At 54.0% G+C, this 7,486-nt stretch overlaps 1 long non-coding RNA gene across 1 annotated transcript; it reads right to left on the bottom strand.

The window, feature by feature from the left end:
* Nucleotides 1–1,191: 1,191 nt before the first annotated feature.
* Nucleotides 1,192–6,903, bottom strand: LOC140472216 (uncharacterized). Its single transcript, XR_011957473.1, has 3 exons — nt 6,811–6,903; nt 6,558–6,680; nt 1,192–1,280 (listed from the first exon to the last, which is right to left on the bottom strand). It is a non-coding gene; the product is annotated as an uncharacterized lncRNA (long non-coding RNA).
* Between the last annotated feature and the right edge of the window lie 583 nt (nt 6,904–7,486).

Genomic DNA, 7,486 nt, shown 5'->3' with positions numbered 1-7,486 from the left:
ATGTTCCCTAATCCTGGGATTCGGCTTCCTGGCTGCCTGTGGATATACCAATGAAGGGATTCATACACCCCCGGGACTGGGATGGCATGGGATTAAACACAAGCGAATGCTCCCCCTCTACTCAGAGTAAAGCTCCCTCTACACCACTCCCAGGCACAGGGGGGTTAGATACAGAGTAAAGCTCCCTTACACCATCCCCCACTCCCAGGCACAGGGGGTTAGATACAGAGTAAAGCTCCCTTACACCGTCCCCCCACTCCCATGGACAGGGGTTACATACAGGGTAAAGCTTCCTCTACACCATCCCCCCCACTCCCAGGGACAGGGGATTACATACAGGGTAAAGCTACCTCTACACCGTCCCCCACTCCCAGGGACTGGGGTTTAGATACAGGGTAAAGCTCCCTCTACACCGTCCCCCACTCCCAGGGACAGGGGGTTAGATACAGAGTAAAGCTGCCTCTACACCGTCCCCCACTCCCAGGGACAGGGGGTTAGATACAGAGTAATGCTCCCTCTACACCCTCCCCCATTCCCAGGGACAGGGGGGTTAGATACAGAGCAAAGCTCCCTCTATCCCGTCCCCCACTCCCAGGGACAGGGGGGGTTCGATACAGAGTAAAGCTCCCTCTACACCATCCCCCACTCCCAGGGACTGGGGTTTAGATACAGGGTAAAGCTACCTCTACACCGTCCCCCACTCCCAGGGACTGGGGTTTAGATACAGGGTAAAGCTCCCTCTACACCGTCCCCCACTCCCAGGGACAGGGGGTTAGATACAGAGTAAAGCTCCCTCTACACCGTCCCCCACTCCCAGGGACAGGGGGTTAGATACAGAGTAAAGCTGCCTCTACACCATCCCCCACTCCCAGGGACAGGGGGTTAGATACAGAGTAAAGCTCCCTCTACACCGTCCCCCACTCCCAGGGACAGGGGGTTAGATACAGAGTAAAGCTGCCTCTACACCGTCCCCCACTCCCAGGGACAGGGGGTTAGATACAGAGTAATGCTCCCTCTACACCCTCCCCCATTCCCAGGGACAGGGGGGTTAGATACAGAGCAAAGCTCCCTCTATCCCGTCCCCCACTCCCAGGGACAGGGGGGGTTCGATACAGAGTAAAGCTCCCTCTACACCGTCCCCCCACTCCCAGGGACAGGGGGGTTAGATCCAGAGTAAAACTCACTAATTTACCTTAATACCCGAACGATCATGATCACAGAAGTTACTAAGCTCACTAATATTAACAGGACAAACGCGTAATTTTTAAGTACACGAGGAACTGTAAGAGAAGAGGGAGATTCAATCATTATTCTCTCAGGCAGAGGTAATATTAACACACACTCTCCCGGGGGGACCCTGCAAATATTAACACACACTCCCCCCCCGGGGGGACCCTGTAAATATTAACACACACTCTCCCGGGGGGACCCTGTAAATATTAACACACACTCTCCCGGGGGGACCCTGTAAATATTAACACACACTCTCCCAGGGGGACCCTGTAAATATTAACACACACTCTCCCCCCCGCGGGGACCCTGTAAATATTAACACACACTCCCCCCCGGGGGACCCTGTAAATATTAACACACACTCTCCCGGGGGGACCCCGTAAATATTAACACACACTCCCCCGGGGGAGCCTGTAAATATTAACACACACTCCCCCCCGGGGGACCCTGTAAATATTAACACACACTCTCCCGGGGGGACCCTGTAAATGTTAACACACACTCCCCCGGGGGGACCCTGTAAATATTAACACACACTCCCCCCCAGGGGGACCCTGTAAATATTAACACACACTCTCCCGGGGGGACCCTGTAAATATTAACACTCACTCTCCCAGGGGGATCCTGTAAATATTAACACACACTCCCCCCCAGGGGGACCCTGTAAATATTAACACACACTCTCCCGGGGGGACCGTGTAAATATTAACACACACTCTCCCAGGGGGACCCTGTAAATATTAACACACACTCCCCCCCAGGGGGACCCTGTAAATATTAACACACACTCCCCCCGGGGGGACCCTGTAAATATTAACACACACTCTCCCAGGGGGACCCTGTAAATATTAACACACACTCTCCCAGGGGGACCCTGTAAATATTAACACACACTCCCCCCGGGGGGACCCTGTAAATATTAACACACACTCTCCCGGGGGGACCCTGTAAATATTAACACACACTCCCCCCCAGGGGGACCCTGTAAATATTAACACACACTCCCCCCCAGGGGGACCCTGTAAATATTAACACACACTCTCCAGGGGGGACCCTGTAAATATTAACACACACTCCCCCCCAGGGGGACCCTGTAAATATTAACACACACTCTCCCGGGGGGACCCTGTAAATATTAACACACACTCCCCCCCCAGGGGGACCCTGTAAATATTAACACACACTCCCCCCCAGGGGGACCCTGTAAATATTAACACACACTCCCCCCAGGGGGACCCTGTAAATATTAACACACACTCTCCCAGGGGGACCCTGTAAATATTAACACACACTCCCCCCGGGGGGACCCTGTAAATATTAACACACACTCTCCCCCCCGGGGGGACCCTGTAAATATTAACACACACTCCCCCCGGGGGGACCCTGTAAATATTAACACACACTCTCCCGGGGGGACCCAGTAAATATTAACACACACTCTCCCGGGGGGACCCTGTAAATATTAACACACTCTCTCCTCCCCGGGGGGACCCTGTAAATATTAACACACACTCCCCCCCGGGGGACCCTGTAAATATTAACACACACTCTCCCGGGGGGACCCTGTAAATATTAACACACACTCCCCCCCGGGGGACCCAGTAAATATTAACACACACTCCCCACAGGGGGACCCTGTAAATATTATCACACACTCCCCCCGGGCGGGGGACCCTGTATATATTAACACACACTCCCCCTGGGGGACCCTGTAAATATTAACACACACTCCCCACGGGGGACCCTGTAAATATTAACACACACTCTCCCCCCCCGGGGGGACCCTGTAAATATTAACACACACTCCCCCAGGGGGGACCCTGTAAATATGAACACACACTCCCCCGGGGGACCCTGTAAATATTAACACACTCTCCCCCCGGGGGGACCCTGTAAATATTAACACACACTCCCCCCAGGGGGACCCTGTAAATATTAACACACACTCCCCCAGGGGGGACCCTATAAATATTAACACACACTCTCCCGGGGGGACCCTGTAAATATTAACACACACTCTCCCAGGGGGACCCTGTAAATATTAACACACACTCCCCCCGGGGGGACCCTGTAAATATTAACACACACTCCCCCCGGGGGGACCCTGTAAATATTAGCACACACTCCCCCGAGGAGACCCTGTAAATATTAACACACACTCTCCCGGGGGGACCCTGTAAATATTAACACACACTCCCCCCCAGGGGTCCCTGTAAATATTAACACACACTCTCCCGGGGGGACCCTGTAAATATGAACACACACTCCCCCGAGGAGACCCTGTAAATATTAACACACACTCTCCCGGGGGGACCCTGTAAATATTAACACACACTCCCCCCCAGGGGGACCCTGTAAATATTAACACACACTCTCCCGGGGGGACCCTGTAAATATTAACACACACTCTCCCAGGGGGACCCTGTAAATATTAACACACACTCCCCCCCAGGGGGACCCTGTAAATATTAACACACACTCTCCCGGGGGGACCCTGTAAATATTTACACACACTCCCCCCCAGGGGGACCCTGTAAATATTAACACACACTCTCCCGGGGGGACCGTGTAAATATTAACACACACTCTCCCAGGGGGACCCTGTAAATATTAACACACACTCGCCCCCAGGGGGACCCTGTAAATATTAACACACTCTCCCCCCGGGGGGACCCTGTAAATATTAACACACACTCTCCCAGGGGGACCCTGTAAATATTAACACACACTCTCCCAGGGGGACCCTGTAAATATTAACACACACTCCCCCCGGGGGGACCCTGTAAATATTAACACACACTCTCCCCCCCGGGTTGACCCTGTAAATATTAACCCACACTCCCCCCGGGGGGACCCTGTAAATATTAACACACACTCTCCCGGGGGGACCCTGTAAATATTAACACACACTCTCCCGGGGGGACCCTGTAAATATTAACACACACTCTCCTCCCCGGGGGGACCCTGTAAATATTAACACACACTCCCCCCCGGGGGGACCCTGTAAATATTAACACACACTCCCCCCCCAGGGGGACCCTGTAAATATTAACACACACTCCCCCCCAGGGGGACCCTGTAAATATTAACACACACTCTCCCGGGGGGACCCTGCAAATATTAACACACACTCTCCCGGGGGGACCCTGTAAATATTAACCCACACTCCCCCCGGGGGGACCCTGTAAATATTAACACACACTCCCCCCGGGGGACCCTGTAAATATTAACACACACTCTCCCCCGGGGGGACCCTGTAAATATTAACACACACTCCCCCCCCGGGGGGACCCTGTAAATATTAACACACACTCCCCCTCCCACCGGGGACACACCCTGTAAATATTAACACACACTCCCCCCGGGGGACCCTGTAAATATTAACACACACTCTCCCCCGGGGGGACCCTGTAAATATTAACACACACTCCCCCTCCCACCGGGGACACACCCTGTAAATATTAACACACACTCCCCCAGGGGGGACCCTGTAAATATTAACACACACTCCCCCGGGGGGACCCTGTAAATATTAACACACACTCTCCCAGGGGGACCCTGTAAATATTAACACACACTCCCCCCGGGGGGACCCTGTAAATATTAACACACACTCTCCCCGGGGGGACCCTGTAAATATTAACACACACTCCCCCGGGGGGACCCTGTAAATATTAACACACACTCTCCCAGGGGGACCCTGTAAATATTAACACACACTCCCCCCGGGGGGACCCTGTAAATATTAACACACACTCTCCCGAGGGGACGCTGTAAATATTAACACACACTCCCCCAGGGGGGACCCTGTAAATATTAACACACACTCCCCCCCAGGGGGACCCTGTAAATATTAACACACACTCCCCCCCCAGGGGGACCCTGTAAATATTAACACACACTCCCCCCCCAGGGGGACCCTGTAAATATTAACACACACTCTCCCAGGGGGGACCCTGTAAATATTAACACACACTCCCCCGGGGGGACCCTGTAAATATTAACACACACTCCCCCCGGGGGACCCTGTAAATATTAACACACACTCCCCCCCAGGGGGACCCTGTAAATATTAACACACACTCTCCCCCCAGGGGGACCCTGTAAATATTAACACACACTCCCCCCCCAGGGGGACCCTGTAAATATTAACACACACTCCCCCCCCAGGGGGACCCTGTAAATATTAACACACACTCTCCCAGGGGGGACCCTGTAAATATTAACACACACTCCCCGGGGGGACCCTGTAAATATTAACACACACCCCCCCGGGGGACCCTGTAAATATTAACACACACTCCCCCCCAGGGGGACCCTGTAAATATTAACACACACTCTCCCAGGGGGGACCCTGTAAATATTAACACACACCCCCCCCCCGGGGGACCCTGTAAATATTAACACACACTCCCCCCCCAGGGGGACCCTGTAAATATTAACACACACTCCCCCCCCAGGGGGACCCTGTAAATATTAACACACACTCCCCCCCAGGGGGACCCTGTAAATATTAACACACACTCTCCCCCCCGGGGGGACCCTGTAAATATTAACACACACTCTCCCAGGGGGGACCCTGTAAATATTAACACACACTCTCCCCCCGGGGGGACCCTGTAAATATTAACACACACTCTCCCGGGGGGACCCTGTAAATATTAACACACACTCTCCCCTCCAGGGGGACCCTGTAAATATTAACACACACTCCCCCCGGGGGGACCCTGTAAATATTAACACAGACTCCCCCCCGGGGGGACCCTGTAAATATTAACACACACTCTCCCAGGGGGACCCTGTAAATATTAACACACACTCCCCCCAGGGGGACCCTGTAAATATTAACACACACCCCCCGGGGGGACCCTGTAAATATTAACACACACTCCCCCCGGGGGACCCTGTAAATATTAACACAGACTCCCCCCCGGGGGGACCCCGTAAATATTAACACACACTCCCCCTGGGGCCACACCCTGTAAATATTAACACACACTCCCCCTCCCACCGGGGACACACCCTGTAAATATTAACACACACTCTCCCGGGGGACCCTGTAAATATTAACACACACTCCCCCTGGGGCCACACCCTGTAAATATTAACACACACTCCCCCCGGGGACACACCCTGTAAATATTAACACACACTCCCCCTCCCACCGGGGACACACCCTGTAAATATTAACACACACTCCCCCACCCCTCCCCCCCCGACGACATACCCTGTAAATATAAACACCCACTCCTCTAGGGGGACCCCGTAAATGTTAACACACTCTCCCCTGTGTACACCTCTCTCTCCTCTGATGTTGCACTCACTGCTCACGGCCTGTTGGTAGCAACTTGAGTGATAAAAACAGCAGGACAGTGCATTACACTGCATCTCGTTCAAAGTTTGATTCTGACCCACGCACGGATGGGAAATAGTTGTGGAATGACACCCTGCAATTTAATAACAATTCTCACATCAGTGAAACACGAGCACAAGGCCTAGAGTACATCCATCTCCCTCCGACAGTGCGGCCCTCCCTCAGTACTGGGCACCGGGTGGGAGGGAGGGAGATTTACTTACCAAAAGGAATGAAAAAATCTTGTATCCTGTTCATCCTGGGAATTAGGAACATAGTCTTTAAACTGTGGTACTCTGTCAGAGCAGATCTTTGATGGACTAAAACCTCTCCCACTTCCCCCTTCCCTCCGGCTCTACACCGTCCCCCATGGAGCCCAAACCCCTTCCCCGTTCCCCTCCGGCTCTACACCGTCCCCCATGGACCCCAAACCCCTTCCCCGTTCCCTCCCTCTCTACACCGTCCCCCATGGACCCCAAACCCCTTCCCAGTTCCCTCCCTCTCTACACCGTCCCCCCCATGGACCCCAAACCCCTTCCCCGTTCCCTCCCTCTCTACACCGTCCCCCATGGACCCCAAACCCCTTCCCCGTTCCCTCCCTCTCTACACCGTCCCCCACGGACCCCAAACCCCTTCCCCGTTCCCTCCCTCTCTACACCGTCCCCCCATGGACCCCAAACCCCTTCCCCGTTCCCTCCCTCTCTACACCGTCCCCCGATGGACCCCAAACCCCTTCCCTGTTCATATCCGATGTCCTCAGTAATGTCTGTCTATACTTGGAGGTGATGGGGGCCTTCCTTGACAGATATTACTGGGCGCCCCAATCTCGGTTAGAAGATGTGGCTTGTGTCTCCCGGAGATGGAGGCAGATGGGGGGTTGGGGCGAGGGGGGGGGGGGGG

This window comes from Chiloscyllium punctatum, unplaced genomic scaffold (genome assembly GCF_047496795.1).
Source record: "Chiloscyllium punctatum isolate Juve2018m unplaced genomic scaffold, sChiPun1.3 scaffold_280, whole genome shotgun sequence".
Taxonomy (NCBI): Eukaryota; Metazoa; Chordata; class Chondrichthyes; order Orectolobiformes; family Hemiscylliidae; genus Chiloscyllium; species Chiloscyllium punctatum.
This window is presented reverse-complemented; position numbering and strand designations above follow the sequence as displayed.